We start from the raw sequence: 11,880 nt of genomic DNA on the forward strand, positions 1-11,880 counted from the left end.
TGAAGAGCTCATCAGGGAGCAGGCAGATGGGAGGAAAACTTCGACTCCTATCAGACCCAATGAGCATGGTCAATGACCAGAAAGATGGGAGATTGTAGTCCAACAACATCTGCAGGGTCGCAGAGTCTAACCTGCCTCTGCCATTCATCCTACTATATTCTGGGATCGAGCCCCATTGAACCAGGCAGGTCCATATGAAGGACTGCCTCTCTTCATATGAAGTTACATGGACCCTGAGATCATCCTCTGAAGGCCTTCTTTGTGTGTCTCCTCCACAAGAGGTCCAGATGTTGGCAACACAAGAACGGGCATTTGTGGAATGCTCTCCCTAAGGAAGCTCACCTGGCACCTTAATCATAGAATCATAGAATCATAGAGTTAGAAGAGACCGCAAGGGCCATCCAGTCCAACCCCTGCCGAGCAGGAAACACCGTCAAAGCATGCTTGACATATGCCTGTCAAGCCTCTGCTTAAAGACCTCCAAAGAAGGAGACTCCACCACACTCCTTGGTAGCAAATTCCACTGCCGAACAGCTCTTACTGTCAGGAAGTTCTTCCTGATGTTTAGGTGGAATCTTCTTTCTTGAAGTTTGAATCCATTGCTTCGTGTCCGCTTCTCTGCAGCAGCAGAAAACAATCTTTCTCCCTCCTCATTGTAAACCTTCATTGTAAACCTTTTGGCTCTAGGCAAAAACATTCCTCTTCAACCAGATATTTGGCTGGTTGACACCCAATGCCCTTTCAAATGTGTTGTGGGAGGGGGGTTATTGGTTTGTTTTTTGTTCCTTATTATGTATTTTGAGTTTCCTATGTTGTAATTTGGTTTTGTGAACCACCCTGAGATCTATGGAAATTTTAACAAAAAGAACCACAACAACAGCTCGGTGTGGGTTCATGTCTGAGCAGAAATGTCTAAGATTGGTCTGGCGGTGTTTCCCTGACTTGCTCGTTCCATTCAGATTTTAAAAGGGGTGGCATGCAAGGGTATTTGAACTATTTTTAACCTAATCGCGTCACCACCACAAAAATTGGCAGCGAAAGAGGACCTTTTTACAGGAGTGGGTTTGGAAGACATCGGGATGCTCTGAGCCTAAGCTAAACTGCCGTGATTTATTTAAAACTTTGGGGAGAAAAACCAATTCAATTAATACTTGGCATTTTTTCATAGCTTATTGGCGTGTCGGATGTAATATTAATTTTAAAGTGGAGAATACTAAGCAAGAAAGGCTAATGCTCTGGCTGGACACGAGGCAGCAGCTTCCTGTGTTGTAAGTATGAAAGTGATTATAAATATACCAAATAAATCAAGCAGAAAGCAGAAACCCAGCAGGGAGTCTAGAAATGGGAAGGCTATCAATGAGCAGCACCCATTAGCGCCTCTGAAGCAACAAATCCTACAAACTGAGGAGCCGGGACAGTCGGTCACGTTAAAGGGCCAGGTGGCACCTTATTGGCTCTCCTGGGTCACCTGGTGGGGTACGGCCTGCAGTACCACCGTGTGCCCACCTGCAGTGGTGGCACTGCAGAGCAGCTGAGAGGAGACCATCAAGTGAGTGCAGTAAAGAAACTGAGCCCTGAGTCTTGTCTACAGCACGGCTGGTTACAGTGTTGTCCGCTCTGCAGCATCGCGCTTTCATTGAAGCAATTTGCCGTACCTCGTAATGCCGAATCAGTCCACAGAGCGCCTCTCTACTGTGTTTTCAGCAGCCCTGACGAGTTTCTCCCTCCACACAGGCTCTGCTCGCATCGCTTCGCACGCGGTTCTGCTGAACAAACACCTGTGCGAGTGAATCGAGGAGAGAGGGGAGAGTAGGGGAGAGGATAGAAAGGGGAGAGGGAGAGAAAGAGAGGGAGGCATGTCAGAGCATACACCAGCCCAGGACAAACTCTCGTCATTGCAATAATAATAATAATAATAATAATAATAATAATAATAATAATAATAATAATAATAGTTGTTGTTGTTTAGTCGTTTAGTCGTGTCCGACTCTTCGTGACCCCATGGACCATAGCACGCCAGGCACTCCTGTCTTGCACTGCCTCCCGCAGTTTGGTCAAACTCATGTTCGTAGCTTCGAGAACACTGTCCAACCATCTCGTCCTCTGTCGTCCCCTTCTCCTAGTGCCCTCAATCTTTCCCAACATCAGGGTCTTTTCCAAGGATTCTTCTCTTCTCATGAGGTGGCCAAAGTATTGGAGCCTCAGCTTCACAATCTTACTTATACCAGGCATCCCCCCAAAGTGTGGCCCTCCAGGTGTTTTGGCCTACAACTCCCATGATCCCTAGCTAACAGGACCAGTGGTCAGGGATGATGGGAATTGTAGGCCAAAACATCTGGAGAGCTGAAGTCTGGGGGTGCCTGACTTATACCCTGCCTATCTGGCCGGGCCTCCCCAGCCACTCTGGGCAGCTTCCAACAGAATATTAAAACCACAATAAAACATCAAACATTAATAACTTCCCTAAACAGGGCTGCCCTCAGATGTCTTCTAAAAGTCAGGTAGTTTATTTCCTGTTACAGGTAGGCAGCCATGTTGGTTTGACGTAGTCGAAACAAAATAAAAAAAAATTCCTTCCAGCAGCACCTAAGAGACCAACTAAGTTTGTCATTAGTATGAGCTTTTGTGTGCATGCATTGGTATCTGAAGAAGTGTGCATGCACACGAAAGCTCATACCAATGACAAACTTAGTTGGTCTCTAAGGTGCTGCTGGAAGTTATTTCCTGGACATCTGGGGGAAGGGCATTCCACAGGGCGGGCACCACTACTGAGAAGGCCCTCTGCCTGGTTCCCTGTAATTTCAATTCTTGCAGTGAGGGAACCGCCAGAAGGCCCTCAGCGCTGGACCTCAGTGTCCGGGCTGGACAATGCGGGTGGAGACGCTTTGTGTCTACTGAGCCGAGGTCGTTAAGGGCTTTCAAGGTCACCACCAACACTTTGAATTGTGCTCAGAAACGTACTGGGAGCCAATGTAGATCTTTCAGGACCGCCGTTATATGGTCCCAGCGACCACTCCCAGTCACCAGTCTAGCTGCCGCATTCTGGAAAGCAATACCATGAAAATGCCTGCTATTTGGGTGCCTTGTTTCCTGAAGTCTCAGAGCAACAGAAAAGGCTTAGGTCCAAGGATGTGTTGCCCCTCTTCTGATAGGAAATGCTCTGCGGGCGGGGGGACAAAAAAATAGAGGGTTCAAGGAGGATCAATTGGAGTTGGGAGTGAGAAATGTGCCAATTTTAATTTGAGGGATGTTGGAGGGTATGGGCCAGGTGGATCAGGGCAAAGGCCCATCTAGTCCAGCAGTCTGTTCTCACAATGGCCAACTGTTGTTGTTGTTTAGTCGTGTCCGACTCTTCGTGACCCCATGGACCAGAGCACGCCAGGCACTCCTGCCTTCCACTGCCTCCCGCAGTTTGGTCAAACTCATGTTCGTAGCTTCGAGAACACTGTCCAACCATCTCGTCCTCTGTCGTCCCCTTCTCCTCGTGCCCTCCATCTTTCCCAACATCAGGGTCTTTTCCAGGGAGTCTTCTCTTCTCATGAGGTGGCCAAAGTATTGGAGCCTCAGCTTCACGATCTGTCCTTCCAGGGAGCACTCAGGGCTGATTTCCTTCAGAATGGATAGGTTTGATCTTCTTGCAGCCCATGGGACTCTCAAGAGTCTCCTCCAGCACCATAATTCAACTAGATGCCCATATAAGCCTGAAAGCACAATCTGTCCCTTTAGGAACATCCTGCCTCCAGCATTGGAGCATAGCCCTTGTGGCTAGTAGCCATTGATAGCCCTTTTCTCCATGAATTTGCCCCATCTGCTTTTAAAGCCACCTAACCTGATAGCCACCCCTTCATCTTGCAGCAGCAAATTCCATAGTTCTATGCGCTGGGTTAAAAATGTACTTCCTTCTGTCTGTCCTCAAGCTTCCCCCTTGCCTGCGCAGACTAGTTTAGGAATTGTGGGGAACTTTCTTTGAAACAGTAGAAGAACTTCAGCTGTGGGCCTGCAGGGTGGTCCAGAGGCCACACTGTTCCTGGAGCCTTCAGGGTAGGCTTTTGGTGGCATCTCTGCATGGCGTTCAAGTCTCAGAAGAAAGCTGAAGAATTCTGTGTGGTTTGTGTGTGATGGGAAGTTCTCCATCGTCAGACATGCAAGTTTCAAGACAGCTGTCAAAGTTCGCAAAGATTTAGCTCACCTGGCGATTTAGCTTCTCAAGTCCCAGGCCATGGGGCAGAACCCCAAATAATTAGAGTGCACAGGTGGTCATGACTCAATTTCTAAAACTCCAACTCTCCCACAAAAATGGCAAAATGGGGCAGAGAGAGAGAGAGAGAGAGAGAGAGAGAGAGAGAGAGAGAGAGAGAGAGAGAGAGAGAGAGAGAGAGAGAGAAGAGAGAGAGAGGGAATGTTTACCACGTATAGGAACCAGAAGAGTCTTCCAGCAATTGAGCAATTGACAAGCTGGAACCAAAGATGGAGGAGGGTCTGGAAACCATGCCCTATGAGGATCTGTTGAAGGAGCTGGGTGTGTTTAACCTGGAAAAGAGGGCACCGAGAGGCGATAGGATAGCCATCTTCAAATATCTCAAGGGCTGTCCCATGGGAGATGGAGCAAGCTGGTTTTCAACTGCTCTGGAGGGTAGGGCCCGAATCAAAGGAGTCAAATGATGAGAAAGGAGATTCTGACTCAACATTTGGAGGATCTTCCTGACAGCAAGAACTGTTTGACAGTAGAACGGATAACCTCGGAAGGTGGTGGACTCTTTTTCATTGGAACTTTCTAAACAGAGGCTTGGGTGTCCATCTCTCAGGGATTCTTTAGCAGTGATTCCTGCATTGCAGGAGGCGGGACTAAATGACCCTGGTGGGTTCTTTCCAACCCTACAATTCTGTGGTTCTATGGTTCTATGGAGGTTGCCCGTGCTAATTTATACATTTGGATGCAAATTTAGAAACAGGGGTTCTAGGATTTAAGTAGCAACGCAATGCAACTCACCTCTCCAGGTGCAGCTAACTGTTGATGGGCAAGTTCAAGACCTTGCCCCCAATTCTCATTCCTTTGGTTTCTTTTTCCCTATCGGCTTAAGCCAGATTCACAGTAGACAGCCTTTCAAATAGAGGATTACTCTAGCGCCAGCCAGCCATGCCCTGGCCCAAGATACTCCGTTGCATTCCCCTTCCTTCCCCATTTTCCTCCCCCATGCTCAGCATTCATCCATTTTCTCTGCAACCCACAGGGTTCCTCTCTAAAACCTTCCTCTTCTGCATTGGACGTGCCATTTCGGGTTCATAAGGGCAGGTTACCTCTTTCAAGATATGAAGGCTACATTTGCATACGAGGCTTCATCCGGTATGTGCTGTGTGGCCTGAGAGATGCTCAAAAACTCCCTTACATTTGCTAAACCAGTAAAGCTAAAAGTAAAGGGACCCCGGACGACTCTGGGGTTGCGGCGCTCATCTCGCTTTACTGGCTGAGGGAGCCGGTGTACAGCTTCCAGGTCATGTGGCCAGTATGACAAAGCCACTTCTGGCAAACCAGAGCAGCACACGGAAACGCCGTTTACCTTCCCACTGGAGCGGTTCCTATTTATCTACTTGCACTTTGACATGCTTTTGAACTGCTAGGTTGGCAGGAGCAGGGACCAAGCAATGGGAGCTCACCCCATCGTGGGGATTTGAACCACCAACCTTCTGATCTGCCAAACCAGACCCCCAAACCCGTCAGTTGACCAAGTTCCAAACATGGAAAGTGGGGTGCATTTGACATGGTGCACCCCAAACTTCACACTGGTCTTCAGCGTTGATTTCTCTCCCTCACTACACTCCGGCCAGACGCTTTTACAAACCTGGAGCTGGGTTCAAATGTGACCTCAGGCAGGAACCGGCCTCAGGCAGGTCTCCTCACCCCCACCCCAGCCCCACCCCAGCTCTAAAAGGGAACATAGCCGGGGCCTGGCCCCTCACAGGGCAACTGTGAAAAGGGAGCTTTGCAAAAGTGCTTGGCGAATGAACTCTTCAACCTCAAACCTATTGATCTGAAAGTAAGTCCCATTGATTTCGATGGCACCACTTAAGTGTGGTTAGGAAATCAGCTGGGGGCAGGGGGGGCGGGACGTTGCATATACATAATTAATCCTAATTGCAGAGGGCCATGCAAGACTCCACAATCCATCTCTTGTTCTTCTGCTGGAGAGGACGATTTGGGGGAGTCTATTAAATACCTCTAAAGCAGGCATCCCCAAACTGTGGCCCTCCAGATGTTTTGGCCTACAACTCCCATGATCCCTAGCTAACAGGACCAATGGTCAGGGATGATGGGAATTGTAGTCCAAAACATCTGGAGGGCCGAAGTTTGGGGGTGCCCGCTCTAAAGCATTGGATGAGGACCGTAGAGCCACCGCTCATGTTCAGGAGACATTGTCGGCAGATGGATTAAAGATCTGGGTGCTCTGAGATGTGGTGGCTGCCAAATGCACTTTTCCCTAAGATAGGTGTGGGGGATCTTTCCAACCTTAAAGGTAAAAGGTAAAGGTAAAGGACCCCTGACAATTAAGTCCAGTTGCAGACCTTACCGCTATATTATTCTGTGATGGGCTGGTTGATGGGCCTTACTGATCTCTGCCAGGCTAAGACCCTCAGTTGATACCCTGCACTGACCATCCAGACAAAAGCATCGCAATGTGTTTTCCTCTACTAGCCCGGTCTCTTAAAACAATATTTAAAATTTTGGGTTTAAGTACCAGCATGCCTTCACAATGAAGTCGCTCTGTACATTGATTGCCAAGCCACATTTCCTTCCAAAGTATCTTATAGAACAGGGGTTCCCAAACTAAGGCCCGGGAGCTGGATGCGGCCCAATCGCCTTCTAAATCCGGCCCGCGGACAGTCCAGGAATCACCATGTTTTTACATGAGTAGAATGTGTCCTTTTATTTAAAATGCATCTCTGGGTTATTTGTGGGGCCTGCCTGGTGTTTTTACATGAGTAGAATGTGTCCTTTTATTTAAAATATATCTCTGGGTTATTTGTGGGGCATAGGAATTCGTTCATATTTTTCCCCAAAAAATATAGTCCGGCCCCGCACAAGGTCTGAGGGACAGTGGACCAGCCCCCTGCTGAAAAAGTTTGCTGACCCCTGTCATAGAACTGTAGAGTTGGAAGGGATCCTAGCGGTCATCTAGTCCATCCCCTGCAATGCAAGAATCTCCGCTAAAGCATCCACGACAGATGGCCGTCCAACCTCTGCTTAAAAATACCTCGGAATTCTACCCTCTGCAAACTTTGATGTGGAGCATTGGGCAGGCACCCTCTTCACTTTTGGAAAATTTGCTGGATATACTCAGGAAAACTGGTCATCCCAACTGGAGTACGCAGGAAGCAGCAATGACGAGCCCATTTTTTAAATGCTTAAAATCCTGCCAATCAGCTGTTTGATCAGGAAAGGAGAATGGAAAGGGCTGAATCCGGACACTTCCCCCACCACCACCCTCCTCCAGCAACCCAACAGTGGGATTTGAGTTTATTTCATAAGGGGTCCCACACTGTTGGTTGCATGCCAAACGACATTTATTTGTGCATGCAGCCTCTCATCTGTGCTGCTTCAGATAAGCATGTCAAAACTATGCCCCTAGAGGGATCAAGCCTCAGATATCTGCATTTGCTAAGATGGTATGTTTTTATTTCAACATTTGAAACTTGATAGGATGTGAAGATTGAAATCACAGCATATTTTATTTCTGACTGTCTTTGAGAATCAAAAGGCAGAGGCATTTTTGTTTTTGATTGATGGTTTGCAGTAGAATTTAGTATCTGACAGTATTTATCACACAATATGGAATGGCATTTTGCATTTGACACCTGGTGAAACTTCATAATTAATGCCTGCCAAAATTCAAAACAATTAAGAGGACTCTAGCGGCAAAGGATGAATGAAAACTTGTAAAATTTGCTGAGTTTTTGATTGATTTTATTCATGCACCATGCAGCAGCAGGCCTTTGCATTTTGTGTGCAATTGATTAACTATTGTTTAATCAATGGATCAAAAAGCCATATTGATGAAATCCCCACAATTTATGAATGTTTAAAGCACCCCACATGCATTATCTTCAGTAATCCTCACAAGAACCCTGCAAGGAAGGTCAGCATTATTATCCTATTGCAGATGAGGGTGTGAGAACCAAAGGTTTGGCTAAAGCCACCTTCTGAACGCAACTGTCTCCCCCGGGAGTTTGTGGACTCTCCTTCCTTGGAGGTTTTTCAGCAGAGGTTGGATGGGCCATCTGTCAGGGATGCTTTAGTTGAGATTCCTGCATTGCATGGGGTTGGACTAGATGACCCTTGGGGGTCCCTTCCAGCTCTACAATTCTATGATTAATTGCCGAGGGGGCTTCCTAGCTCATAGGAAGCTGTCTTATACCAAGTCAGACCACTGGGTCCATCTAGCTAATTATTTATTTATTTATTTATTTATTTATTTATTCATACCCCGCCCATCTGGCCGGGTTCCCCCAGCCACTCTGGGCGGCTTCCAACAAAACATTAAAATACAGAAATCAAACATTAAAAGCTTCCCTAAACAGGGCTGCCTTGAGATGCCTTCTAAAGGTCTGGTCGTTGTTGTTCTCTTTGACCTCTAGTGGGAGGGCGTTCCACAGGGTGGGTGCCACTACCGAGAAGGCCCTCTGCCTGGTTCCCTGTAACTTGGCTTCTCGTAGCGAGGGAACCGCCAGAAGACCCTCGGCGCTGGACCTCAGTGTCCGGGCAGAACGATGCAGGTGGAGACGCTCCTTCAGGTATACTGGACCGAGGCCATTTAGGGCTTTAAAGGTCAACACCAACACTTAGAATTGTGCTCGGAAACGTACTGGGAGCCGATGTAGGTCTTTCAGGACCGGTGTTATGTGGTCTTGGCGGCCGCTCCCAGTCACCAGTCTAGCTGCCACATTCTGGGTTAGTTGTAGTTTCCGGGTCACCTTCAAAGGTAGCCCCACGTAGAGCGCATTGCAGTAGTCCAAGCTAGAGCATGCACCACTCTGGCGAGACAGTCTGCGGGCAGGTAGGGACTCAGCCTATTATTTTGTACACTGGCAGTGGATCTCCCAGACATTCCTCGTCCTACCTGAAGATGCCCAGGATTGAAGTTGGGATCTTCTGCATCAACACAGATGCTCTATTGCTAAGCTACAGCCTTTCCCCGATTAGTCACATGCTCTTAGGCACTAAATCATGATTGCTCTCTCTATCTAATTTCTCGCGTAGGTATAGGTAGATCCCTATGTATAAGTGCGGAGATTGCCTGCTGAATGGAGAAAGCACAGAGACGCGGGATAGTGTCGATTCAAAGGCACCAAGAGAAAAACTGCAGGCAGACGGCTTATTTTTCATTAATTCGCTGCAAAGTGTTATGGCGAGTCTTTCTAGTTTGTTTATATATATTTAAAAAGTGGCATGTGCACCAAAGCAAGGACAACGGCAACAAATGACCGCAGCGGAAATGATTGGAATCTAAAACTACAAAATAAAAGATTAAATCTTAAGGAATCAAATAGGAATCATCTCTAAACAACGCCAGAGAATGAGCCTCAGCTCCAGTCACAAAACGGGTATTTCGATCTGCGCCTAATCCCTCCATATTGGCACGTATATGAGCTCTCTATATATAGACAGTTATTTCATCCAGGGAGGAGGCTGCTTCACATGGATGAGAACTTTTCGTAGTGTTTCTATGGTTACTTTTCAGAGTTTCGCACACTCGAGGCTTACAAGGTGGGGTTGTGCTGGGGACTCTCTGGGGGGGGGGGGAAATATGAGTATCCGGGTGGGGTGAGCGAGGAGTTGCAAATTGGCACCAGAGTGAGTATGAATTCACACACACACACACACACACACACTTTCCTCTTCCTGAAATCTGGTCTTGCCACCACCTCTCTTCCCCATATGACTGGATCTCTCCAGGGGCAAAGAGAGAAACCTCCTCCAAGCCATCAAGCAAACACCTCCCAGCAAATATATACGTACAGGAAGAACGCAAGGTTAAAAAACGAGGGAGAGAACACAAAGCCAGCTCATCTGTCAAGAGGGGTTTCATTTTGACTGAGATGCTGGTCACAGGGTGTCATTGCCAAGACATTTCAGCACCCAAGGCAAACCCCAAATTGGGGTGAGCCCCCTCGCTGCTAGGGAAGAAGGGGGTGAGTGAAGATTGACAGCAGGAAGGAGGCAGTAGGGAGATCAGCACTGTGATCTGGGGCCCTGCCGCCCATGGCGGTCGCTCACCTGGCCTCATGCATGGGCCAGCCCTGGTCATCATAGCGGTCTTGAAGATACATCCTTGGACATTGACTCGGAGAGGTTATTGGGTGGATGAAGCCCCCCCCCCCCATTCTTAGCTGGGGAAAGCTTCGGCCTTGGTGAGAAGAAGAGCACACACTTTGCAGGGGAAACGTCCCAGGTTCAGTCCCTATCCTATCCTAAAAGATCACAGGTAGCCCCACTCCCGGCTGCCAGTCAAGGGAAAGGAGGCGATACTAAACTGAGTGAGACCAAACTGGGTTTGAGCGGTCCAGTAGCCCAGTTAGGCACAAGCCAGCTCCATTTCTTCGCCTCGATACTTTCCCCACCCTCAGGCGCCTGGAAGCTTTTTGCCCGCGCTGCACGCTTCCTCGGCGGAGCTTGGGGAAGCCTCTCTGTGCATGCTCAGAAGCACTCTCTCGCCAGCGCCGAGCTCCGGGAACGCACGAGGAAGCAGGCGGAGGAGACTCGGTCCTGGTGAGGACTAAGCAAGCAAAGTCCTAGCCTAAAAGCTCAGAACAAGAAAAAGGGAGAAAAGGAGTCGGGATCGCCCGGTTTACCTTCCCAGTCGCTGCAGGAGCGCACATGCCAAAGAGGTGCGGGGTGCTGGCTGGGGCGGTGAGGGACTGTCTCCTCTTTCCCACGCTCCTTTCGCCAAAATAATAATAATAATAGCCTCTCCCGTGGCTGCAACAAGCCAGCCCAGCTCCTGCGGGTCCCTCCAGTCACTGTCGAGCTCATCGCCTCCCTCTCTCCCCAGAAGCAGGGAGGCGGTCGCCCAGATGTTCCCTTCCTTCCCGGATTGGTCCAGAGGGAAAAGATGTTGGGCTCGTTGCTAGGCGAGTTGCTAGGAGGCGGTGACGCTCTCGCAGCATCTCCGGAGCGGCTCGAGAGGGCCCAAGCCGAATGTCCTGCTGAAATGCTCGAGAGGTGGGGAAGGAGGTGGGGGGGGAGCACACTCGGCCCCCAGCCCAGTGGGAGCGCAGGGACGGTGGGAGGCGGGAGGGAGGGGAGGGGATGGTTAGTTGTGGGGATGGAGCCAGCGAGGCAGAATCACAGAACTGTAGAGATGGAAAGGGTCTCCCAAAGGACATCCAGTCCAACCCCGGTAATGCAGGAAAATTGGGCTTGGCTTGTGGGATAAGGAAAGGAGGAGGGGGCATTACGGCGGGCAGGTGGTTGTGTTCAGGTGTTTTTGTTTTTTTTTGCTCACATTTATTTATTTAACATATTTATCAACCAATATTATTATTATTATTATTTTTAAATCCTGTTTACATGAAATTGGTATTTTCAAAATTATTCTTAAAATAGCAAGAAAGCTTGGAAAATAGGAGGTGTAATGGGTGGGATTCACATGACCAGCCCCATCAGCAGAGCAAGGATTTCTGCTCGCCCAACTGAGCTTTGCACAAATACCCCTTGCTTCCTGCCACGTGCTCCCTAAGTCCCCTGAAATTGGCTGCGATGGGGTCAGGACAACCCCCGGAAAAGAACACAGTGCAGGGAGGAGAGAGGGAATAGTTCCATCTGGAAAGCTGAAATGCTTGCGCAGAGGGAATGATTAGAAGAGTGCAACACTCCATTCCGATTGT

Source organism: Zootoca vivipara, chromosome 1 (genome assembly GCF_965207765.1).
Source record: "Zootoca vivipara chromosome 1, rZooViv2.hap1.1, whole genome shotgun sequence".
NCBI classification, from domain to species: domain Eukaryota; kingdom Metazoa; phylum Chordata; class Lepidosauria; order Squamata; family Lacertidae; genus Zootoca; species Zootoca vivipara.